Genomic DNA, 26,145 nt, shown 5'->3' with positions numbered 1-26,145 from the left:
AGCTCTATGTGGCGGCTCAGCGGTAAAGAATCTGCCTCCAATGCAGGAGACACAGGTTTGATCCCTGGGTTGGGAAGACCCCTGGGTCAGGAAGATCCCCTGGAGAAGGAAACAGCAACCCAATCCAGTATTCTTGCTTAAAAAATCCCATTGACAAAGGAGCGTACAGTCCATGGGGTCACAAAAGAGTCAGACATGACTTAACAACTAAACAACAACAAACTCCTTTCAAATTTTCTTGGAATTATATGCATCATGCCTAAGTCACAGTCGCAGAATCTTCAAACGAACAAACAAACAAAACAGTTTAACCTCCAAAATTCAAATGAATTCGTTAGGTCACCAAAAGATCTGGAGATTAGAAATGACAATTTTAAAATGAGATTCTCTTTTCAAGAACATTGTAAAGCAAAGGCCAATAACTTGGTTTTGTTTTCATTAGACTCTATTATTTTTCAGCCGTGGGCAAATGCTTACAAAATGAGATATTACTTGAATATATGAATGCAAAATCAAGAACTCCAGCATAAAAGGTGAATAATTTATAACTGTACAAAATGAACCCAACCCTCCTCCTGTCACCACTGTCAGTGTGTAAAGAAACCAAAAGCCATGTAATTTCACAGTAATTATCCAATTCCTAACTTGAGGCTTCAATATCAGCATTGAAAATTATGTATCAGTTGTACTTGGAATTGTAAGTTTTATAGTGGGATGAAATGACCATGAATTAGCCACTTGTTGGCATCTTTAAAGAGAATTTTAATATTTAGTTTTGAAACGGACATATTATAAGGTTCTACATATGCATTATCAAGACGCATCATATGTGCATGTGCCTTATATTTATAGTTCTGTGTTTGTGTGAATCCTGGATCTATTTACCTTGCACTCGTAAACACTTGCAAAGATTGAAAAGTGTTAGTCACTCAGTCATTTCCAACTCTGCGACCCCATGACTAGAGCCTGCCAGGCTCCTCCGTCCATGGAATTTTCCAGGCTACACTGGAGTGGGTAACCATCTCTTCTCCAGTAGATCTTCTCAACCCAGAGACTGAACCCAGGTCTTCTGTACTGCAGGCAGATTCTTTACCATCTGAGCCACCAGGGAAGCCCTCACAAAGATTATGTTTTTCTATTTCAGGAATGATTCGTTTTTCTAAATGTGCTTACTCTGCACAGTTGAGCTAAATAAACTGTAGGAAAAAAATGTAAGGAATTACTCTACATCCCAGTTCTGAAAGCTGTCGGTATCTAGCTGGCAGATAGGCCCTACTGAGGCTTCACAGGGCCTGAAGCAGAACTGGCACACAAGGTACTCAACAAATGAGTTATGAAGAGATGAATGGTTGAATGAATATCAAAATGGTCCACATGAGTGTGTGAATAGCATTAAGATTCCTTTTCCAAGAAAGGGAACATCAAGTGACTTAGCTTAGCAAAGATGATCTAAGGTCTTCCCAAGAGGCGCTAGTGGTAAAGAACCCACCTGCCAAAGCAGGAGACATTGGAGACAAGGGTTTGATTCCTGGGTTGGGAAGATCCCCTGGAGGAGGGGATGGCAACCCCCTCCAGTATTCTTGCCTGGGAAATCCCATGAACAGAGAAGGGGCTACAGTCCATAGGATCACAGAGTTGGACACGACTAAAGTGACTTCGCATGCATGCAAAGGAGATATAGAAACAAGAGATATATTTCCAAGCTATGGTCTAGTCCAGGCCCCTGTCATAGCAGTGAATTTTGGCTTAAGCTCTTTGTCATTATAACAAATATTGTGCCTGATCCAACACCTCACCATGGCATGGAAGTAGAAGAAATTGGATAAAATGGAAAACCCTATCAATACAGGCAGGATCCTTCCCAAAATCCTGGACTTTCACCTTCACTCTAAAGACGCCTCAAACTGAAAGAAAAAGAGTTTGTGTTCCTCCAGTTCCTCACTACCTCTGCAAAATGGAATCTGTCCACCTTCCCTAAGGAAAGCACAGTCACCAAGAGCAAGCATTTCCAGAAAACCCGCCATGGGCAAACACTGCTTGTGATGTGACATACAGATGGACACAGCATTGTTCCTGCTCTCGTTGATGGGTATACATGTGTTAAAATTAGAGGAAATTACAGAAGAAGCAGTCACTAAAAGGTAGGGCAATGAAAGCAAGGTCTGCAGACAAAATTAGACATTAGCTGGATGGGATGTTCCTGGTGGTCCACTGGTTGAGAATCCACCTTCTAATGCAAAGGACATGGGTTCAATCCCTGGTCAAGGAACTGAGGTCCCACATGTTGCAGGGCAACTAAGTCCCTGTACCACAACTACTGAGCCTGTGCTCTCTGGAGCCTCCATGCCACAGCTAGAGAGAAGTACATGTGCCACATTGAAAGGTCCCGCATCCTGCAACTAAGCCCCGACATAGCTAAAAACAAATAAATAAAACTTTTTAAAGTTACTAGCTGGATGATAAAGGTTGAGATGGTTTGTAAAAGCAGCAGAAAGGGTAACTGTGCAATCTACAAGAACCACAGTAGAATGGGTATGGATACTGAACACCAAGAATATCAGTGTCACTTGAGAGACAGAAGCAGGGACATGATTGGAAATCAAATTCTTCACTTTTTCCTTTCAGCCAATTGTTTCTGTTTTTGGCTACTCATTAAAATAATCTGAGAAGCTTTACCAAAAAAACGGGCATTTTATGGACCCTATCTCTGGAGATTGATTTAATTGGTCTGGGGTGAGGTCCAAGTACATTTGTTTGTTTTATTGTTTTTTTAAGCTCTCTTGGTGACTCTAATGTACATCAGGGTTGAAAACCACTGTTTAGATCATCAGGATCCACCAGTATTATGCAACTGACATCGTTAAAAGAGGGCTGTAAATACTTAACAAATATTTTGCAATCTAAGTCCCAAATCATTGGATGTAATGCAAATAATATTTTATAAACCTTAATTAATAGTCATTTAATTCCTCACTTTGTAGTATTCTCCTGGAAGGCTTAACAATGAAATTTGTTGCCATATGAAGAAGTGAGCTATCATCTCAAACAGTGGTTCCATTTGAAAAAATATTGTGCTCAAATCTCATGGACATAGACATGCAAAAAAGTTTTTCTTTGAGACCTGAAAGGTGTTAGTCATAAAAGAAGATATATAGGGTTAAAGGTTTGTGTCAGCCACTCAACAACAGATCCTAAGAAACAAAGGTGCCCATGTGCTCTTGAATAAATCTCTTTTCTTGGTTTGCTTGTAATACGTACAGCCCTCCAATGCAAATCCCAGAGAGGAAACCCCTGTGGTTTGACTCTACATGTGGCACTTTAGTACCTATTCAGGAAATATCAGAGCTCATTGGCTAGGCAATAGTGAAGTAAAGGCCCTTGAGTGGGAGGATTATGGAAATAAGGGGACCAGAGGTAGGAGAGTCAGGGAATAGGAAGTGTGTGCTTTTGTGCATGAGAGTGCTATATAAGCAACTTTTCTTTTCTCACTAAGAGGTATGAGAGAGTGACATCAGCATGATGGTGGAAGAGGAAGCCCCAGACCTTGTTCCCTGACTTAACAATATATAAAAGGCTTTTATCCTTTTATAAACAATATCCAAAAGGCTTGTATAGGTATTCCTATAAATTAGAAAGTTGTGGTATTTCAAGCAAAGCATTCTCAAAAGCAAGAATAGCTACACTGAAATGGGTAAGAAAAGGCATTTTATTTCAACCACATCACCTCCTTCCCCAAGTTGGCACAGGTTGCAATCAAGAGGAAAAGTCTAACTCATGGATTCTCTCTTGGGATAGAAAGAGAAGAGTGGAATATATGTCCAACACTCCAGCTTTGGGAGGGCAGCTACCTGAGAAACTGTTTCTGTCTCACCTGATGTGAGGTGATGATTAGGAACCAGAATATCTTGAGTATCTGGGCATCACAGAGAACCAAAGAGAGCTCAGCAGTTTATGACAACATCACAGAATTTGTAACACCATGAAAGAAATGAGCATAACTCATCAGGATCAGAGGGAAACACTCTTGTGGCTTCTTTCTTGAGAGGGAAAGAAAAGTGTGGAATGTGCATCCAGCATTCAGATTTTCAAGGGGCTCACAGAGGGATTGGTTTCTTTTTTGCCTGACTCAAGAGCACTTGTGGAACTGGCATACCCTGGACACCTGGGGACCACAGAGAACAAAAGAGAATCAGTGATTTTTGGCAGCACCAGAGAACTTGTGATACCATCGACAGACACCAGAGGAACAAAGAGACTACAAGTTCCGGGGAAAAAGTTGATAAACCTCTCTAATTGGCAACCCCAGGAAAGGTTTGAGAGGCCCCCAGAATCTCTAGCCATGTTGGTTAGTGAAGATCTTTCCTGTACAAAGCCAGACTATAAAGAGTGAGAGAGGCAACTGTGTTTTCAAATATGTAAAGCTCAACACAAACCTAGACAGCGTATTAAAAAGCAGAGACATCACTTTGCCAAAAAGCTTTGATGTCAAAGCTATGGATTTTCCAGTAGTCATGTATGGATGTGAGAGTTGGATCAAAACGAAGGCTAAGCACTAAAGAACTGATACTTTTGACTTGTGGTGCTGGAGAAGACTCTTGAGAGTCCCTTGGACAGCAGGGAGATCAAGCCAGTCAATCCTAATGGAAATCAACCCTCAATATTCATTGCAAGGACTGATGCTGAAGCTCCAATGTTTTGGCCACCTGATGCAAAGAGCCAACTCATTGAAAAAGACCCTGATGCTGGGAAAGATTGAGGGCCAGAGGAGAAGGGGGCAGCAAAAGATGAGATGGTTAGATAAAATCAACGACTCAATGGACATAAGTTTGAGCAAACTCCAAAAGATAGTGCAGGACAGGGAAGCCTGGCATGCTGCAGTTCATGGGATCACAAAGAGTCAGACACAGCTTCATGATTGAACGACAAAGCTCAACACAATGCATGTGAAGAAACACAGAAACAAGGCCCAATCAAAGGAATAAAGTCTCCAGAAACCAGCCTACAGAAACAGAAGTATACAAATTACCTGACAAAAATCTTCAAATATCCATCAAAAAGACGCTCAGTGAGCTCAGGAAAATTTATTCATGAACAAAATGAGAATATCAAAAGAAAGAGAGAAAATATAAATAAAAACAAAAAGAAATTCTGAAGTTGAAGAATACAATAACTTAATAGAAAAATCCACTAGAGGGGTTCAATGTCAGCCTTGACTGAGAAGAAGGAGTCAGTGAACTTGAAGACAAGTCATTTGAAATTATCCTGTCAGATGAGCAAAACATAAAAGGATAAAAAAGAATGAAGAAAGCTTAAGGGGTTTATGGGACACCACTGAGTGGAACGATATATGTATTATAGAAGTCTCAGAGAGGAAGAGAAGAAAAAAAAGAAGAAATAATGGCTTAAAAACTTCCCAATCTAGGGAAAGAAACAGACACCTGAATTTAAGAAGTGCACCTGATCTCAACTAGGATCAATCCAAAGAAATTCACAGAGACACATTACAATCAAATTGTCAAAATCAAGGACAAAGACATAATTTTGAAAGCAGCAAGAGAAAACTGCAAGGAAGCCTTCCTAAGACTATCAACAAATTTCAAAGAAGAAATTTTAAAGGCCAGAAGGAATGGAATGATATATTTAAATTACTGAAAGAAAAAAAAAATCCAACCAAGAATACTATATTCAGGAAAATTCTCTCTCAAAAAAGAAAAGTCAAGAGTTTCCCAGATAAATAATATCTGAAGTAGTTAATCACCACTAGACCTGTCTTTACAAGAAATGCTAAGTAGAGTCCTTTAAAAAGATTGCTATACAGTAACATCATGGTAATCCACTCCAGTACTATTGCCTGGAGAATCCCATGGACAGAGGAGCCTGGTAGGCTACAGTCCATGGGGTCGCAAAGAGTCGGACATGACTAAGCGACTCCACATCACATTCAACATCAAACTATATGAAACTATAAAACTCTCTGGTAAATGTATAGACAAATACAGAATATTGTAATGCTGTAATGGTGGTATTAAATCACTTTTAATATATACTGAAGGAGCTAAAAGACAAAAGTATAAAAATATGACTATAAAAATATGTTAATGGATAGATATGCTATATTAAAAAGATGTTACTTGTAACATAAATAGCACAAGAGGTGGGCAAAAGAATAGAATTTTCATTTGTGAATGAAATTAAGTTGTTATCAACTTAAAATAGCCTGTTTTACATAAATCCCATGATAACCACAAAGAAAATATCTATAGAAGATACACAAAAGAAAATAAATATGAATCACTACATACTGTTATTGAGACCTCTCTCTCTCTTTCAGCCCAATCTCCAGGTACCCCTGATCTCATCTAAGTTATCTTCATTTTATAGATAAAGAACCTGAGGCCCTGGGAAGAAAAGGGACTCAGCCAGAAATATTCAGAGAGATAGTGGCACAGCCCTGGGTAGATTCCATATCTCCTGGTTCCCAGCTTGGTGTTCCTGTTAAATTTCTTGTGAATAACCTGGGAAATATGCTATGCTATGCTATGCTAAGTCACTTCAGTCGTGTCCATCTCTGTGTGACCCCATAGACGGCAGCCACCAGGCTCCCCCGTTCCTGGGATTCTCCGGGCAAGAGCACTGGAGTGGGTTGCCATTTCCTTCTCCAATGTATGAAAGTGAAAAGTGAAAGCGAAGTCGTTCAGTTGTGTCTGACTCTTAGCGACCCCATGGACTGCAGCCTACCAGTCTCCTCCAGCCATGGGATTTTCCAGGCAAGAGTACTAGAGTGGGGTGCCATTGCCTTCTCCGAACCTGGGAAATATCCAGCTAAGCAAAGAGGCAACAGAGAAGCAATCAGTTGTTGGGGGGTGGGGTGGGAGCAAGGAGGGCGGTCATTAAAACTAATCAGCAATAGACACAGATCTCCAATTTTAACAGGTTTTTATGCACATTTGTTTCCATTATGGAAATAGTACCCATTCATTACAGGAACTTTTGAAATCACAGACAAGCAGAAAAAGGAGAAAAATTGTAATTCCACCAATTATATACATGACCATTAACACTTGAATGTGTGCTCTTTCTGTCTTTTAATGAATAGATTGTTGAGTTTTCACTGAACTACACTCGTTCTGTATGTTCATTTTGTATCCTGCTTGTTTACAGTATTATAAGCATTTTCCATTTGCAAACATTTTCTTTCATAGCTACATAATATACTTGAGAGTAGCTGTGCCATGCTGAATGTTTTTTCTAACTTCACTATTTCAAATGACACTAAAATGACATGTATCTGTGTATATGATAGTTGTTCCACATTTACCAAGCACTTATCTACCTTGACAGTGTACCAAGGTGAAATGATAACATTAAGGAATTTAAGGATTTTTAAGTGTTTTGGTACAGAGTTCCACATCACTTATAATACGTATTTTCTTGTTGTTGTTCAGTCACCCAGTCATGTCTGACTCTTCATGACCCCATAGACTGTAGCACACCAGGCATAAAAAGATGTATTTTCTTATTTTTGCACAATTATACAAACATTGTTTTCGAACTCTAGAAATATAAAGAACCCAGATATACGCAACTACTGAATATCCTGGCATATTCCTTTCCAATCTTTTTGAAAGTGTATATATATACACACATAATTACCAAATTGAGATCATTATGCTTAGGTTTGGTCTTTGGCAAAATAGTTTATGAGCTTATTTCCATGTCAAGAAATAATACTTACAGACCAAACAGATTTTATTAATCACAGCATTTTATCCCAGTCATACAGGCATACTCTCGTTCATCCACTCCCAGTACAGCAATACCCGTATCCCCAGACCCAAGTAACAGAGCACAGGCAGGACCACCCCTAATAGGATAATTCTCAAGGAGTCACCCTGGTTGTAGTTCTCTTGAGAAGCCTCTGAAAGACTGACTCTAGAACAGGTATAGGAAGTTGCAACAAATATTTCCATAAATTAGCACTTCTGCCGAACTCAGAGTGATATTCCAACATGCCGATCACCAGGAACCACTGTAGGTCCTGAAACTCGGTAGCTTGCTTTCATCAGAAGACGTTCACAAAATCACAGCAGTTAAGGCAGAAACTTTGGCATCAGAACATTCCAGGCCCAAGTCATGACTCTGCCTCCTACTGTCTATGTTGTTTAATTTACATAACTTCTCTAAACCTCAGTCTCCTCATATGCAAAATTGAGTGACAATGCTCGCTAACTCATAGGTTGAAATGATGGTCAGACAAGACAAAGCAACATGGTATAGTAGGCACTCAATCAATTTCAGCTATAATTATTCTTTTTTGAGAAATTCTGGCAACACTTGTCTCTGATCCCTCACAGCTTTGTCTTCTCACTCACAAATAGGACTTTCTTTTTCCTCACTTATCTACTAACATACAATGCCTTTTATCTGATAATTCCCAAAGCAGATATTCTGGCAATGAATATGGCATTTCACAATGTTATCATATTTGTCTTATCACAAATGCTATTAATAGCTCAAAATATTGAAACTGTCATTAATTATTTTTAATAAATAATTTTACTTCAGGCTTACTAGCGCCAGGAGCTTATATGACAGTATCTTCTTCAATCTTTACAAGCCTGTAAAGTGTTTTTATGACCATTTTTCAAGTGGGCAAACTAACATAGAGGCAGTTTAAGAAATTCGTTGAAGGTCACACTTAGATATTGAAGACTCAGGATTTGAATCCAAGCCTGTTGGACTTCAAACCCTAAGCCCCATTCACTTGGCCAGGGGTCAGCAAACTTTTTTCTGTAAAGAGCCACATAGTAAATATTTCAGATTTACAGACTATATGGTCTCCATCATAACTACCCGCCTCTACCAGTGTAGCACGGGAGCAGCCACAAACAGCACAGAACCTTCTGGACGCTGACATTTTAATTTCATATCATTTCTGACCAAGTGCTCAGATGGGAGAGCGTCTTTGAGATGAAAATATAGGGACTAAGAAACATCAGTTTTTCATTTCATTGCTTCCCACTTTCCTCACCCAAATTCTCTTCTCTGGTGGTCCAAGACTCCAGGGAGATGTCAACACATTATTCTACCAAGAAGCTCCTTGGAGGTACAGTGATCTGATTGCATGGGTTTAGTGTCAGTCTGCAAGTAGCTCTTTCATTCATTTCCTGAACCTTTGTATATGACCAGAAAGACGCCAGTCACTGGAGAGAAAGCCAAGAAATGCTCACCATTGTTCTCATTGCCTTGGCTTCCTTTCCCTGCCCGCTGTTACATCTCCACGGGAGAAGGTGCTCCTACATGTGTCCTTGCAAGAGCTTGTCTCTGATCCCTCACAGATTTATCTTCTCACTCACAAATATGACTTTCTCTTTCTGTATTTATCTATTAACGGACAATCCTTTGTAAATTGGTAATTCCCAAAGCAATCATTCTGGTAATGAATATGACAGTTCACAATGTTCGCTTAAAGACATGTAGCTCTCTTAAAAAGAAGAGGTGTACTGGGTATATTCTGTTCAAATAATGCATGAAGGCTTCTCCCTGCCATTTGGGAAATAAATAAAAGCTATGGACTGGGACTCATGAACCCCAGGCCCAAGTCTGCCACTAACTTGGCAGGTGTCCTTAAGAAAGCCATTTGACTTCTCTAAGTTCAGTTAGCTCCTGTGGCATACCATCCAGATACCCTGAAGCTACTGGGAACATTGGAAGTTGACAATTCTCAGTTAAAAGCCCCTCTGGACTTTGTCTTGGCTGAAATATTCGTGTAGCCCAAAGCTGCACTTAATGATTGGTTGGTCATTGCAAGAGTACAAAGGTCTGGTCCCCTTGATCAATTTGGTACAGTTCTGCAGGGAGATCCCAGCTTCTGGGTTCCCTGTATAATTAGCTACATCTTTGCTGGAACTGCATGGATTTTTAACTCCTCCCTCTGCCCAGGTCTCCTTTTCCTTTCCTGCAGGTGTTGATCTTGAAAGCCTCCCCAATAAAATTCTTGCACATAAATCTCCACTAAGCCTTACCGAAGATTCAAAGTTTGCCACCCACCTGGGACACTCGTCCTTCCCTTTCCCATCAACCCAATAAGCAGGCTGTGCTAAATGCCTCCATTTCTGTCCATAAACAGGAACAAAGCATGGTGGCCCAACTGCCAGGTGTATAATATAATCAGCAGAGGCAGCAGTGGCTGGGTCTCATGTGCCTCTGAATCCAGCTGTAATTCTGAATTACAGAATCCAGGACACAGCTCTTCAAATGCTATGAAACAAGTGGTTCAGTGGCAACAGAGGCACTGAATATTAGGACCTCTGGGTTGGAGCCCTGTCTCTGCCACTAACTTGCTGCGTGACTCCAGGTGATTCTCTCTGCTGGGTCTCATTTTCTTAATCTACCAAATAAGAGGCATTGTCATTCCCTTAACTTTAAACAAATTTATGCCATCTCTGCTTTGAAAAGAAAAAAAGTTATTTTTTGGAAAAATCAGTCTCTCATTAAATATCATACAAAAGCACACACTAAGTGCCTAATTGTTCATGACACTGTCTGGTGCCTTATGCAGGGCTGGTTCTCAGAACCCTGTGGCCTGAGCTGAATGATGTGAATAAAGAGTCACAACCCTGCCAAAGATGCAGCTTCCCTGGATTCAATGTGCTGCTCAACCACAAAGGAGAAACCTGCTGGAGGTTCAGTCTTCAATACATGAGATTGTCATGTATTCAGGGGATAACTAGAAAGGAATGGAAACTAATGGATGTAGGGTACCTGCTAAGTTCCTTTCACTGACTTTCATCTTTTTACAAAGTTAATTTCATTCCAGCAATATTACCTGAAAGTAAGCCATTGCCCTCTCCACGTTACAGATGAAGCCTACAGAGAACGCACGACAAACCAGGGTCATGCATGGAGAATGTAGAAGAATGATGGTAGAAGCCACCATAGTTTCACCGCACTGTAACAGAGGTGCCTGCTCCATTATCTCCTCCACTAGAGTTGGGAGACTCCTTGATGGCAGGTCCCACATTTCTCTTATTTGTATCCTGACCAACTAGCAGGTGGTAAGCATTTGTTGTTACTAAACTCATATGTATGACATTCATTAATTAAGGCCTCCTGACTTCTTTTGCTATCGTTATCATACCAGCACACAATCAGTCTTGCTTCTTTACCTCAAAATTTCTATAGAAATGATCAATCTTGAGACAAAAGATCAATCCCGACTCACAAGAATGTAACTTATTACAGTCTGCCAACTTACATGGGGACACCAGTCACTTGTCCACTTGAGGACTCCATGGCTGGCTAACCAGTCTCCGCTCTGTTTACTTGCGTGAGACGGGCTCACTTGGGCCAGCCAAGCGAGGGCTTCCATTGATTTTTACTAAAAAGCCATTATGCTTCTGAAAGCTGTTGCATTTTAAGATGGTTTAAATGCATCCATCTTGGCATTTTTAACCATGCCCACAAAAAGCATCCTAAAGATACTTGATCATTCAATTAGACTAAATGAGGCCAATGTATATGCTGCTGCCGCAGAGGTTATCATGCTTAATAAAACATACTTTATAAACCCCATGAAGGCTATAATTAAATTTACAAGAAGCCTTCCGCACAACTTGAACAAAGGGTGCTGAATGGTGTGTGTGTGTGTGTGTGTGTCTGTGGGTGTGTGTTTTGTGAGTGCTTGTGTGTATTGTAAAGTCCTGTTCCATAAGGATTATAGCTCCCCTGCTGTTTGGAAAAGATAATTTCACTTGTAACACTAATAACTTGAGCAGGGGAGAAGCTGGCCTGGTGAATGGAATGCACTTCACTGCACATCTTGGCTCAGCTAGAAATCGGAAACAGATGGTCCTTGCGGCTGGTTTCCCACTCGAGCCCGCTCACTGCCAGCCTGTGGTCTTCAGTGAGCTGCTGCTGGCAGTCTGTGACTTGAACATAGTAGGACAGTGGCAAAAGAAATCAAATCTTTTCCAATGAGCAGCAAGTTATAATGAAATTTGACAGATCTGACATTCTATACCCAACATCTAGTTGGAATATATTAACCTTTTAGTTTTCTTAAGCGCCTTGCATAGAAGTTGTGAATATACTTATTAGAGGGTTGTGTTGTGTGCATGTTTTTCCTTTCCTTTTTTTTTTTTTTTCCTTTTTAACAGGGGGCAGAGGGTTTAGTCCAATCTTGGGTGGCAGCTGGTTGACAGAAAATGCAGAGAAAATAAAAGAGAATTTCTAAATGGCAGTGAAGAACAAGAACTGCCACTAAACCCAGTTCTTCACAGGGCACAGGCGGGTGAGTTTCTGCTGAAAAATACTATCAATATTTTTCTTGAGCAAAAAAAATGCATATCCTAGATCAAAAATCTGGACAATCTCTGGGCATATTATTAAAATGGATGGGGCTGTCTGGACCCCCTGGCACTTTCTTCAATTCTGCCCTTTTCAGCTTTGCGGCATTTGCTTCTGCCATACGGTGAGAAAACCATGCCAGGTGACTTGGGACACTGTTTTATTTTGGTTTTTTTTTTTAAGTCCCCACACTCATGCCTAGTAATATGAGTACCTGTGCAAAAGACTTTGATACTTTCATCATAAAGGGCTAAATCTCCCACCAGAGACTTTGGCATTTTTCTAGGCTTCAGCAGAACTAGACTGTCTATCCTTTTGTGTAGATTCTTCCTCTGGTTCCAAAGCTTACATGTGAGTGACATTTTTATTTTCAGTGTTAGACAGTGATGTCCTGAACATCATTTTAGGATTTTCCACCTGATTAAAGTTAGAAAAGACCTTCCTTGGCTATAGATAATCTCTCTTTCATACAAGCTTTTTTTCAAGTCTTAGATACCCATTGCCCTAAACTGAACTTCAGTTTCAGCAACAGGGTACATTTCTAATTTCATTATTTTCAAACATTTGGAGAGTTGTTTCATTAAGCTCAACAACCAATGATACAAAAGAAATTTTTTAAAATCTTCTGAGAGCTAGCTAACTAGAACAGGAAAAGCATGGGCTTTCTTGTCAAGTAAGTCCCAGGCTGTCTCAGCTCTTCAAACTTTCGTATGTGTCATTAGGCAAGGCTCTTACCTTTTGGATCTTGACCTGCAAATTGAAAATAATACTAACCTTCTAGGCTGTTGCAGAGCTTAAATGGTATATCACACCTGAAAGTACCTCAACAAGCACTTAGCAGGTGCTGAGTGCTTTCATGGTTTGGAGGCAGCACCAGCCTGGTGAAGCTCTGGAGTCATAATTTCTAGCCTTGAATACTTCTTCCATCTCTAGCTCCAGGACCCAAAACAAGTTGCTTCAACTCTTAGAGCCTGTTTTCTTGCTTTTAAAATAGGGTTAGTAATAGATCCAACCTCATAGGACCTATCTGAAAAGAAAAATCTTACAACGGTGCCTAGCTAAGAGGAAGCACTCAATGTTAGCTATTGCATGCAAAATCAAGTTGCTCTTCTCCTAAGTTTCAAATTTCTAATAGCCCTAGAAACAAAGCTTCAAAAGGAAAAAAAAAGGTAGTTGCCAACATTGCAAAAGTTTCTACTAAATGACTGAATGAATGAATAAATGAATGACCTGTGTTCATTAAAGACAAATAAGAGTATAATCTGTCTCTGCGAGTACCAGTGGATGATACAGATAAGGAAGGCAACAGGAATTCAAAGGTGCTAGACATCACTGTAGACTGGGGTCTTGAAGAAGGGTGTTAACTAGTAAAGGCAGATGTTGTACTAGAATGGTCAGTAGTTCAAACCAAGGTAAATGAAAAGGCTCTTAAAATATGAGATGAATGCAAATTTCAAATCAGCTAATGTTCTGTGCCTTTTTACCATCTTTCTCTCACTATTTAAGGTGCCCCTACTGTTTGTCCATCATAGAGTTTGACCTCATAGCTACTGAGATAAACAAGACACGGGCCCTGCCCTCAAGCATCTCAAGGTTCAGGAGGGAAGGCTGACTGGGAGGCAGATGGTTCCAGAAAAGGGTGCTAAGAGCTGAATGGAGCAAGGCACAGATTTTTATGGAAGCACAGAGTGAAGGGACCTAACCCAGTCTCACAGGGCAGAACCAGAAGCAGAAAGAAAGGGGCTTCCCTCCACAAAGGATAATAGTAACAAAACATCAATAACAAAATAATAATTTTGCTTGAAAACTTGTTACATATCAGGAACTATTGACTTTATGCATATTTTGCGACTAACTTTATATATGTGTGTGTGTGTGTGTGTGTGTATGTATGTATGTATATATTTAATAACAATTGCTATCTTCATTTTTCTGATCAGGACTCAGAGAATCAGAGATGTTAAGTAACCTGGGAGTGGTCACACAGTAACTAACCAAGCCAGCATATGGGCAATTGGGCTTCAGAAACTGTCTTTCCAATGACTCTGCTATCCAGCCTCTGAAAATCATTAATATTCCATTTCATGTTGACTTTTAGCAGCATACAACAAAAACCAAAAACTCGCCTTGGTATTGCACACCTGTTGGCAGTGAAGTCTTCAAAGTCTTTACCCAGATGCCCTGCAGTAAACACACAGATGGGAATGCCCCAGTCCCTCAGTCCAGGTTCTTCCATTCAACCAAGGCAGGTGGGTTGCTGATTTGGTAGCACTGGCCACAGACCGCCAGAAAGAGGCCGGAAAGTGACTTATTCTTTGCCCCGGGGGGCTCTTGTTATGAGAAAACGATTCCTGTTCTAATGTTCCCCCATAGTCAGGCCATACTCCTCATCCACGCCCAGCAGTTTAAGCCACCATTTGACTTCATAGCTAAGGGGATTCCTACTTCTCAGAAAACACGTTCCAAGGAGGGAAGAAAGTTCCAATCCGGATGGGCTCATTTCTTGACAAGAGTGCTGTTTTTGCCTCAGATTCATTCACGTGCAGTAGGAAGAAGTATTCAAATGACAAGAGTTAAATTCAAAACATGTAGCCACTTTCTGTTAAATTTTTTTCTGACTGAAAGCAAACCATTTAGATGTTTGTTTCCAAAAAGGCATCTGTCAGCAATCAAAGGGGAAAAATGCATAAAGCAAATGCAATTGTTTGGAGTAGCATTTCCTGGATCATGTTAAATGCTTGAATTGCTCCCCATTATGCTCACCAAATAATTTTATTTCCCACAATAATTGCAATATTTAACATGTTTTATTTAATCTTGTTTTAAGGCTATTAACAACAGGCCACACTGTGAAAAGATTGATTGCTATATGGGAAAGGACAGTTTCCACCAGCCTCTTAGAGAACAATGATAAAGTTAAATGCACCTAATTGTTTTGGATTTAAAACACTATTATCCAATAATATTTCTCATTTCTTTGTTCAAAACTACTTTGCCATCCCCTGTAAAATCCTCCCGGGTATTCCACCATTCACAGAGTGAAATCTGGACTCCAGTTTACCTTATGCCCCATTCATTCATAAACAATGTGTGTGCGTGGGGTGTTCTGAGTCCCAGAAATGCAGCTACTCAGATCAGAGACACCTTCAACTTCAGAGTCTGCTGCGGGACAAATTTAGAAATTGTACCCACGGACCTGGACCCACGAATCCAAAATACCCTCGTGCCTTTGTGCTCTAGAAGAAGGCTGAGCAGGCTCTAAAGCAAGGGAACTTTGGTTTTGTCTGCTTATCGGAGGCAAGCTGGAAAGGATGAGATGGAACAAGAGGTTGATTCAAAGGCAGAATGCTACTTCATTTCTTTTCTTTTTTCCCTTTTATTTCTGTTTATGCTATTTTACATTTATACAGAATTTTCAACCCTTTTCCTATTTTGTTCTCCAAATGGTAAGCTGAAGAAAGACTAGGTCATTTTAACGATGTTGCAGTTATACAAGGCAACAAACTGTTTTGACTGGCAAGGTCCATTTGCTGTGGACACCTAAAGTAACTTTTTGTTTCCTGTACTACCAACTCTCTTTCTCAACAGAGAGGTGACACCAAAATAATAAAGACCACAAAATGCTTCTAAAAGTAATGGCAATATCCATATTTGATGATCATTTCCCATACCACCTCCTACCCTCATTTGGAGAAATCCCATTAAATGAGGGATGAGAAAGGGGGAAAATGCCATATTTACTATATTTGTGGTTCGTTCTGTAAGAAGCAGTCTGTAGATCGTGCTTTAAATGCTAAAACATTTCAGGTGCAATTGCATAAAATTTGCTTTGCTGGAATTATGTTTGTCAAAGCAGCCATTTTGCTGATGCTAAGTGGTTAAAATAACACCAAGGAAGAGGTCAGAAATAGGAAAACAAAAGCCACCAAAATTTCACCTCTTTGGAACTGATACTGTGCCTGAATAAGTTCATCTAAATATTATTCAGTTGAAAACGTGACTAGAAAAAAATCTGTTGGATAGTTTGGCTGTAATTGCACAACTTTTCAAATAATCACAGTTCAGTTACCCTGAAAAATACCGGAGATATATTCTCCCATGCTCCGGAGTGCCTATACAGGAGACCTGGGGTATAAAGAATTATAATATCACTGCTAGTTTCTCAGAGATGAGCAAATCATTTGTATTTAGGAAAAAAAAAAAATGGGATGTGTTTGGTACATGATTCTTATAAAGGTATTTCTGCAGTTCCTAATTTCACACAGTTAGCAAGAATAAAATAAAACAAATCCAAGACATCCTTTCTATTTCTTTCTCCCATCTTAGTCCCAAAGTCAAATGACTTGAAATTCAGCAGTTTCTTGGAGGTCTCAGTTAAATTAAAAAAAATTATTTTTACAGCCATTCTTATTGGTAGATCCATGTGGTGGTTTATTTTTCCTGCTAAAGAAAGGATGTGTGGCTAAAACTCCCTGCGAAGAAGATGGCTTGGTTACAGTAAGGAAATCAGATGCAATTTTCCCTGAATAAGGACGTCCTCAGTCAAGTTTAGCCTGAATTGTGTTAACCTGGGTTGAAAATAACTGAATCACTTTATTAACAAACAATGGAAAAGCCCAGAATTAACTTTTGTTTATAAAAAGGTACACCCAAAGATAGACATAGTACCTAACCTGGATGAGAACTTGTGAAATATCAGTAATGTGTTTGCTCCTAGAAAAACACACACGTAAATACAACAGCAGCAGAACCAAAAAGCAAGGGACCTGAATGTTGTCCTCTCCTGTTTCTGTTCCTTCACAACCAAATCAACTGATGAATCAATTTTAAAAAATAAGGTAAGTAAGGAAAAATATTTTTTCCCAGACTTTTTTTTTATTCCTTGGAAAACCTGTTCAGCTGTCCACAGATTTAGTTTTAGACTTTTTGCTTTGCTTCCAACAAGATGTGTAAGACAAGAAAACTGAACTAAACACTTTTTTAAATGCACAGCTCACGTTCTTGAGAAAAGTGGCTGTGAAAAACAGATACTGAATCAGACTTAAAGTCGAAGAAGAGGGGGGTGTAGAAAGAAAAAAAAAAAGCCCAAAACATCGCATGATAGTCTCTAAGCAGTTCCATCTGTCAAGCAGAAATTTTAGGCTAATAGCCTGTGGCGATCCCTCCGCAGTCCACTACCTGCCTTTGTCCTATTAAATCTCTTTATTCTCCTTAAAAAAAAAAAAAAAAAAAAAAAGAGGGGGGATTGGTTGTTGGAAGGAAAGGAAAAACCTTGCAGACCAAAATCATCTGAGTGATGAAGCCCTAATTTTAACCGCCTCGCTTTGATGTGTAGCAGTGGGTTCTTGTTTTTTAAAAAGGAGAGAGAAGACAGTGCTAGGAGCAGAAGAGTTTTCATCTCCACTTCACCTTGCCACTGGGTCTGTGAGAGATTGGTTCATTGTCAAGGAGATTTTTTTTTTTACCCATGATTCCATATGGTATGGACCGGACTACATGTTGCCCCACATGCCACTGCAAATGTTTTCTCAATTAGGTGTCTTATCTCCCGTGAGTTAGCATCAGATGAAGCTTGCTGACAGCGTAATGGCAGGGAAAGCTTCCGACGGCTCCATCAAATGGCAGCTCTGCTACGACATCTCGGCCAGAACTTGGTGGATGGTGAGTTGGCAGCCGGGGCTGCTTTTTTTTTTTTTTTCCCTTTTCTATTTTCCCTCCCTCTTTGACAAAATGTCCCAGACCTCACATTCATCAAATTCACATTTGATTTTTTTCACACTCTTCAGTGAGGCAGCCTCACACTGCTCCCTCCTGCCATCCTCTCTCTGCCACTCTGAGACTTGAGTTCCCAGGAAGGCTTGTCCTGCTTTTCCACAGGACAGTGAATGGGAGTTGTTGTGTTTCAGTTTTTTTGCTTGTTTATTTGTTTTTATTTTTTATAAGAGAATATCAGAAGTTTTAAGGTAGAGGTGGATATTTTAGCCAAGTCGACCTTGGGGTTTAAAAAAAGAGAGAGAAAGACATTTATCCTGGCCCTCAGGTTTTAGTCCCTCTGTCTAGCTTTACATCCTCTTTACTTTTGTTTTCAGGGACTCTGGGGTGTGTGGTTTTTCCATGACTGTGGTATTTTTTGAGGACGCATGTTGGGTGCTGGGAGAAGCTAACCCTGGGTGAGTTCGGCTGTTTGCCCCATTAATTGGATGGCCTGAAGTTACCTGTGGGAGACCTCTGAGTCCCCACTCCCTGTTTTCCATCTGGGACCCACAGCCCTCATTTAACTTTCCCCCATTTGTTTATGTCAAAGCAGGTCTTCAGTCTCTCAGAGACTCTAGCGCTGAGTGGGAAAGACTCGCACACCCTATCTTTTCAAAATCCTGGGTCCAAATAAAGTTTTAGTAAAAGTTCCACCCTGCAGCCACAGAATGAGTTAACTCACATGTCACGGTCAAGCAGGCCAGACAACCTTTGACATCCTGGATCTATAAGAGGTAGAACAAGTTGGGAGGATGCACAATAGCTTATTGTCACGGGAGATGCAACTTCGGTGCGGAAGAAAGTCCTCAAATCATTACCGCCCTCGTTAGGGTGGTGTCCGTTAAGGATTAATTCGTTAGCAGCGCATTTCTAGTTTTCCGTAATTATTATTCTTGCGGCAAGCGTGAATTCTTCCAGGGAGTGAAAAAAAAGTTTGCTGCCAGGACAATGAATGTATTATCCGTTCCTAACTGGACCGTGAACTTCAGCTCATTTCACATAGATATCAGTTTAAGAAAAAAAATGAGAGGGAGAGAGAGAGGAAGAGAGTGGTGTTGGAGGAGGCTGGCGAATGGAATTACAAGACGGGACAAGTTGGTTTCATTGTATGCTCTCCGGGAAGAGTCCTCCTTTCCTCTTCCTGGACCAGGGGTGGTATCATTTTGGCATGTTTTAGGAATTCTGAGGACTGAGAGACTATTAAAAGTGAGCTTCTGCAGGATTCTATTCGGCTGCTTCTTGGGGTGCAGCAGGATGTGCATTCTAAGGACTCTTGAGTTAAGGTGGTTGTGGGTATGTGTTTGAACTTGCAATTTCTTAACTAGACCTTAGAAACTTTACCAGTGATTTCAGGACAGTGTTACTCGCGGCTTTTGGTTAATTAGACTAGCAGTAGGCTATTCACTTCCATCCTGAACTTTTATTCAGGGCACTTGTTTTCCCATAAGAGTTTCTGCCAGCAAGAACAAGGTTTGCTTGTATGCAGTGATGTTGTCTATTGCTTTCGCCTTATACAGCTTGTTAAACACTAGAAATGAACATACTGATTGGTTTAGCTATTATTTTCTAAGCTAAGTTGTAAGTTTAAAAAAAAAAAACTGCACGCTGATGTCATATTCTGGGTGACATTCTACTTCCTTGTATTTCAAGAGTTCATAGATTTTATAGACTGTTACTTTTTATGGCAAATTGTGTCATCTTTTTTTTCTTTCTTGCAAAGATCACCAAATGCTCCTCTTTTTGTAACTCGGAAAACTGTCATTTCTTTTATGTAAAGTTTACTTGGAGGTTGCTTTTCATTTAAAATTATTTTACAGATGTTTTACCGCCGGGAATATAAAATATAAAAGTGGTGGAAACATTTAGCAATGCAGTCGACTAAAAATAAACAATGCTGTAAGCTCACATGCTGCTGTTTAGGCTGTATACTACAGGAAGTTTCTCCACTTCAGTCCTTGTAGATCTTTGCTTTGAAAAGGAGTGAGAAATCAGAGTGCTCTTTAAAGAACTTGTAGAAGCTACCATAGAGAATAAATCGATTTTTATTTCCCTCAAAGGTGACCACAGACCACAGGGTTTTAGATCTGCCTATTCCAAATAATTCTAATGTAAACTTCCCATTACTGATGGGAAATTGAGGACTTTGGTGTCGGGAGGGAGAGGATTAATTAAAATTAAAACAAATTTTGCATTTTCTCTTAGCTCTTATCTTTCCTTGAATAGCATTCACTTCCTCTCCCTCCACACCCCTTCGTCACCCCAAATAATTTTTCCCAACTCAAAAAAAAAAAAAGAAATTTTTAGACATGCCCCTAGCTGATATGCTTCTTTAACCAAAGAACAGTACAAGATCTGAGTTTCGCACTAAAGGCAAATAAAGCTTTAAAATTACCTCATGCGTCATCTGGCTGCACAGACTCCAGGCTGCATAGTGGGAACCTCCGGCTTGGTCCTCCCAGCATACAAAGGCAACTCAGTGAATGCCCCCTCCGCCCGTGGAGGCTCGGCCTCAGCTGCCAGCACCGGGATATGCAATTTTGCTTTTTAATGAATCGTAAACAATTTGTATGGCAAATGAGTTTGTTTGTTTTAGTTTGGGGGCATATGTTGGACCAGGTTGTAGACATCCATTACCTACTCCAAATTTTGGGGGTGAGAATGAGAGAGAGCCTCGGATCATTTTTATTTTCCTAAATAATAAAGACCCTACTAGAATGAAAGAAACCAGTTAATCAAAGACTGAGAGTAACAACCTCTCTCATCTTTCCTCTCTCTCCCTCTCCATCCCCACCCCCTCTCCTAATGTACCCTGGCTTACAGTGGGGTTTTAACTTCACTTTTTGATAACTAATTGGAGAGCAGTTGACTAAATTAATCAGGGGCTTTTTGAAGTACAAATTTTAGCTTTGTCTTTATAAAGCTACTTTTGTCTGAGAAACAAGTGTTTTAAAATGAGAAATACTGAGAAATGCCTTTTCTGTCTTCTATCACTTTTTTTTTTTTGCTGAAGCTAATGTCTTGAAGGACATAGGGTATAAGAAATGCTAAATACACTTTCGTTATCAAAATGAAATAAGAAACGGGTCTTGATATGCAAAAGTCAAATGAAAACTTTTATTCCAACCCAAGAAGTTGTAAACAACTTAGAAGTTAACAAGCGACCAGGGTTCAAGCATGTACATTTTAACAGTAATTACCTTTGGCGCTGCCACTTATGAGAAATCTTTTGATATCTGAGTCACTTCTCTAATGCTTTAATCATGCAAATCAAGACATAGATATTACGTATCAACTTAATCTAGCTATGTTGTGACATCTCTACTTGAAACCTTCCGGTATAAAACTCCGGAAAACCCTTGTGAAATTTTCCTTCACTCCAAATGATATGAAATGCCCTGAATGTCTGTATATGCTTCAAAATATAATTCTAACCAGTGGAGTTACCTTCATTCTACCTACTTGGCATTAAAGTAAAGCCAGAATAAACCTTCTCTTCCTAATGATTAGCTGATAACAATATACTATAGGATTATTTTTATGTGAACTACAAATTTGTCTTGCTTCTATGATCAAATTTAAAAACTCACAGTGACTATTAAATGAAGGCTGTTAAATCATGCTGCATCTCCCTCACCCCATCCTAGGTTCCCAAGCACTTATTTTGGAAGTATTCTCTTTAGAAATTGCCATACAATTTTTCAGTCAAGAACTATCTAAATTTTTACATCTCAGATTTTGTGTGCCATGAAAATGCTTGAGCAGGAATGATATGCTATGCCTTATAATGTAAATGCCTTTAAAAATATACATTTATGCATATATAGACAGATAGGAATAGATAAATTAGCAAGGTACTTCTATGAAATACTGTCTTTCTGTGCTCAACAATTTAAAAAAACTCTCAACTCCAGCCTACTTTTCAAATGATTGGCAGTCCTAACCGCTGCAGACACAAAAACTCATATTTCATACAAACCTTTTGTTGTTATTTGCTTAGCTTCACATCTTATGTTGTATTTATTGTTTCAATTTTTGAACTGTTATTTCTTAATGAAACAACTTTTGTTAGATATTGGCTTCCATATTCCTAAGAAGACATTGCTTAATGAAAATTTTTCTGTGCATCTGCTTTAGCTCGTTCATGATGACGGGTAAAATAACTTGGAATTCACTACAATACCCATAAAATGAAAAGAATTACAATCAGAGAATTCCAAAAATAATAAATCTTATCTGCTCAGCATCCAGTATTTTATCAAAAGAAAGTGTTCATGATAAACAGATCTACACACATTTATTTCAAGCATTTACACACTCCATGTGAACTTGTTTTTAAATATACAGTTGCCTTATTTTTATCAATCATTATTAAGATGTGCAACTCTATTAATTAATCTAAGAAAATGCATTAATTTCAAAGGTCTCTGTACACCGCAAAACTATTTTCTCACAGTATTAACAATAATCAATTGAATGAAGTAGGTATTTTTCTCCCACATACACTAAGAAATTATCCTTATCATTTTCTTTTTGGTTAGCCTTACACAACATTTTTCAAAGTACCATTTACTATACTTAGAAACAGATACATTAAGCTAGGTTCCTATTTTTTTCTTTAAATCAAATTATGATCCAAACATACTTCATCCAGAAATGTGATTGGTTACTTAAGTTAGCCTATGTACTTCTACTATCTTTTTTAAAATCTTGATTTCCTGTTATTACACTCATATTTCTCCTGTGAACTTTAAACAGTAAAATAAGTGCTTTGTCCTTACTTATTTTCTAGTTGATTTTCCTTCACCTGTCCCGAATATTGTCAGGAATGTTTCTAATTTAAAACCAAAAGAATCAGGGGCTGATTAGAAGACAGGAAATTGGAGGATTAAACTGTCTGGTTGAACTTCCTTTACTTATCAGCACTCAGTAATTCACACTGGATTACAAACTCAACAGGACAATTTTTACAATGCATTGTTCCTTCTGGATGTTTACATGTACACAGTGTCTCCGAGGGAGTGTGTATGCGCATATGTGTGTGTATGTACATGTGCACGCTCTCTGTGTCTGTGTGTGCATTCACGAGCATGAGAGAAAAGAGTCAGCAGCTGGTAGTTATAAGTAGACGCTTTCAAGAGGAACAGTTTTAAACCAAAGGGGCTTATACCAGTGGTATGAAAGTTCATTCAAAGACTATAATCCCGGGATATTCTCAAAACTTTCTTATTAAAACAGTTCTGTGAATCCAAGAAAATAAGGAGATACTACAAAGGAGAAAGCGAGATGCACTATTTGAGAAGTGCAAAGTAGTTGGTGGTCCCTTATGCACTTCATCTCTCCATAGTTCTGATCCAAAATCCCAATACCCGTATGATGAGTGAGTAGGGAAGGTGAGAGAGTTCATCTAAGAGGCTTCCCAAGCCCTCTTGAGATCCCCTTGGCACCAGCTGAGAAAGGACTCTCTCTTACTGGGATAGCAGGTCTGAACGTTTCAGGTGATCTTATACTGTGAAACGAGTGTTTGGCAGGGAAGTAAATAACAAACCAGTGCAGGTAGGTTAGGATTCATCTCATGCCATTAGGTCATTAAAATTTGAAAATAAATAAAAAATAAACCACCGCCTTTGATTTTTACCATGTCTTATATATTTGCAGAGCTATGTTCTAGAAACCATGCTAAGAATTCTTTTTCCTGACTCCACTCTGCTCACCAGTCTCGTCCTCAATAAATAGTTGTGGGTGTGGCTTAAGAGAGCTCCAGAATAATATTTAACAGTTTTTCCCTGCTTCTAATTGAAATGGTGCATTCTACTGAGACAAATAGATGGGGAAAAAATGTGGAATGTGTGATCTGGCAAAATGAATTGGTCAGTTGCACTGGTAGGTCTGGGGGTTCAAACTCGGGAGCTTGTTCTGGTGGTCGTTCATTCATTCGCCAAATATGTACTGAGCCCTGACTGAGAGCCTGGGACAGAGGGGGCTAGGAAGTCAGCTGCTGCTTCTGTCAGATGCCATCATTTAAGCTTTAAAGGTTCTCAGATGCCAACCTCTCTTACCTAATTGAAAATTTCATCCCAACAGCTAGCATTTATTGAATACAAACTGTCTACTAGACTCTCTCCTAGATGCTTCAGGTATATATTTTTTTCATTTAATCCTCATCATAAATATGAGGTACTATTGCCTCATTTTACATAGAAAGGAGCCAAGACTTAGGCCAAGTGGCACACTGCCCAAGGATGGCCACACACCCAGGATGAGCTGCTCAGACCACATGCCCACTGGCTTCAACTTGGATCAAACTTGTCATGAAAAGGTTGATTCTTTTAGCACTAGAAGATGTTTCAGAGCTTTATAGCATTGGGATCATGCATCCATTTGTATAATGGTATTGTGGGGGCACAAGTCTGCTAAGAAAATAGAGACACAGAAATTACAACGTGTTAAAAAGCAAGACAGGACACTGGTCTTGTGATGCCCAGTCTCTGTTCTGGAAGAGTCGTACAAAAAAAAAGTTTCTATGCGACATAAACTTGTCACCAACTAACAAACTCATAAGAGACATGAGAGAGTCTGATGCAAAGAATATACCCAGTCTTATTAAAATACACCTTTTCATCAGAAGACAGATGGCTCAGGGAAAAACCCAGAGTGTTTAAGTTCTTGCTGAATATTAGGGACATTTTTTTCTCTAAGAAATATAATTTATATTTAGCAAATATTTCACTTGTAGTTTTAAACGGAGCATACCATTTTAAAAAGACCATCCTTCCAAAGACAGGTTCCTGGAGCTTCTCTTTCTCTCTAATATGCTGAAATAGCAAAATAGAACAGTATTGCTTTTTAATATTTTTCCTTGCCCCGTGAATCGCCAATTAAAGGTTTATTCCACCATACTTTTCTGTAAGGGAAAATACAATGCAGGATATATACTGCCTAATGGAAAAGATCTTAATATACTCCCTATAAGTAAACATCTATTTTCCAGACAACTGCTGACCATAAGAAATATGTCTCAGCCAGAACTCTTTAGTGGTGCCACATGTTGGACAGATTTTTCTATTCTTCGTAATCCAAATTTCTTTTGTGATCCTTGATGCACACATGCTATCACTGGCTGTTTGAAATGGATGATAATTGGGAATAATGACTGGGTCAGAGGTGGGGATATATGCTGGGCAAAGCAGTCCTCCACCAGGTCACAATGCTGCAGGCTGGGGCGGGGGTGGTGCGGGTGGGCAGTGCTCGTAGCAGGGCCTTCATGCCTGTGAACTGAATCAGACATTCAATTAATGCAGCTGACCCTTCTCACCTCAGTAGGCACCACATCGCATGCACCATCTCCCCACATGACCTAGGTGTTAACAAAGTCTATACCCATATATCGTCTGAGAATGCTCTTCCCAGGATGGTCCCATCTGCCTCCCTAACCCCTAAATCGTCCTCAGCCACCCTCTCCCCCTGCCCAGAGATGCACGACTCTAGTCCTGCTGATGAAACGCCTTAGCAGCTGGGTTTGATAAGCTCCCTTCACATGTTGAAAAACGAAACATTGTGGGCTAAATAATTGATTTCACCCATTCATTTAAGAATCAATTAAAATCATCACAAATTGTTTTGTTGTGTTTTAAGAAAAACATCAACCTCGATTCTCATTTTTCTGTGTATGTGAGAAACGACTTAGTAACAGTTGAATGAAGCCTTAGTAACAGGTGCTAAAGTCTGGTCTCCCTCCTGGTGATGAGGAGGAATCCTAGAACACTTGTAACCATTACCCAACACTGAGTACAAGTTGATAGAGTATTATCTGTAGAACTGCCTAAGGAAGAAAAGAACAGAAGGGGAATTACTATAGGAGGTGTTGATGTAATTTCTCAATTGAAAACTCCAGAAATGAGAAAGCTTCTTGCAGGGGGCCACATACACAAATATCTTCAGAGCAGGTCAGCCACAATGAGGATGTGATGAACTGGTAGGAACAGTGGGCTCTATGAGAAACTGGAGAGTGATACCTACTTACCACTAAACAACAGTGAAAACTGC

At 39.5% G+C, this 26,145-nt stretch overlaps 1 long non-coding RNA gene across 1 annotated transcript in view; it reads right to left on the bottom strand.

Annotated features, from left to right (window-relative positions):
• Positions 1–20,743, bottom strand: part of LOC139179782 (uncharacterized) — a 165,365-nt gene extending 144,622 nt beyond the window's left edge. Inside the window, exon 1 of the long non-coding RNA XR_011564142.1 lies at positions 20,495–20,743. This is a non-coding gene — a long non-coding RNA (uncharacterized lncRNA). The remainder of the gene's footprint in view (positions 1–20,494) is intronic.
• Positions 20,744–26,145: the final 5,402 nt, after the last annotated feature.

This window comes from Bos indicus, chromosome 3 (genome assembly GCF_029378745.1).
Source record: "Bos indicus isolate NIAB-ARS_2022 breed Sahiwal x Tharparkar chromosome 3, NIAB-ARS_B.indTharparkar_mat_pri_1.0, whole genome shotgun sequence".
In the NCBI taxonomy this organism is placed as follows: Eukaryota; Metazoa; Chordata; class Mammalia; order Artiodactyla; family Bovidae; genus Bos; species Bos indicus.
Note: the sequence above shows the minus strand (reverse complement) of the source record. Positions and strands in the feature narration are given on the sequence as shown.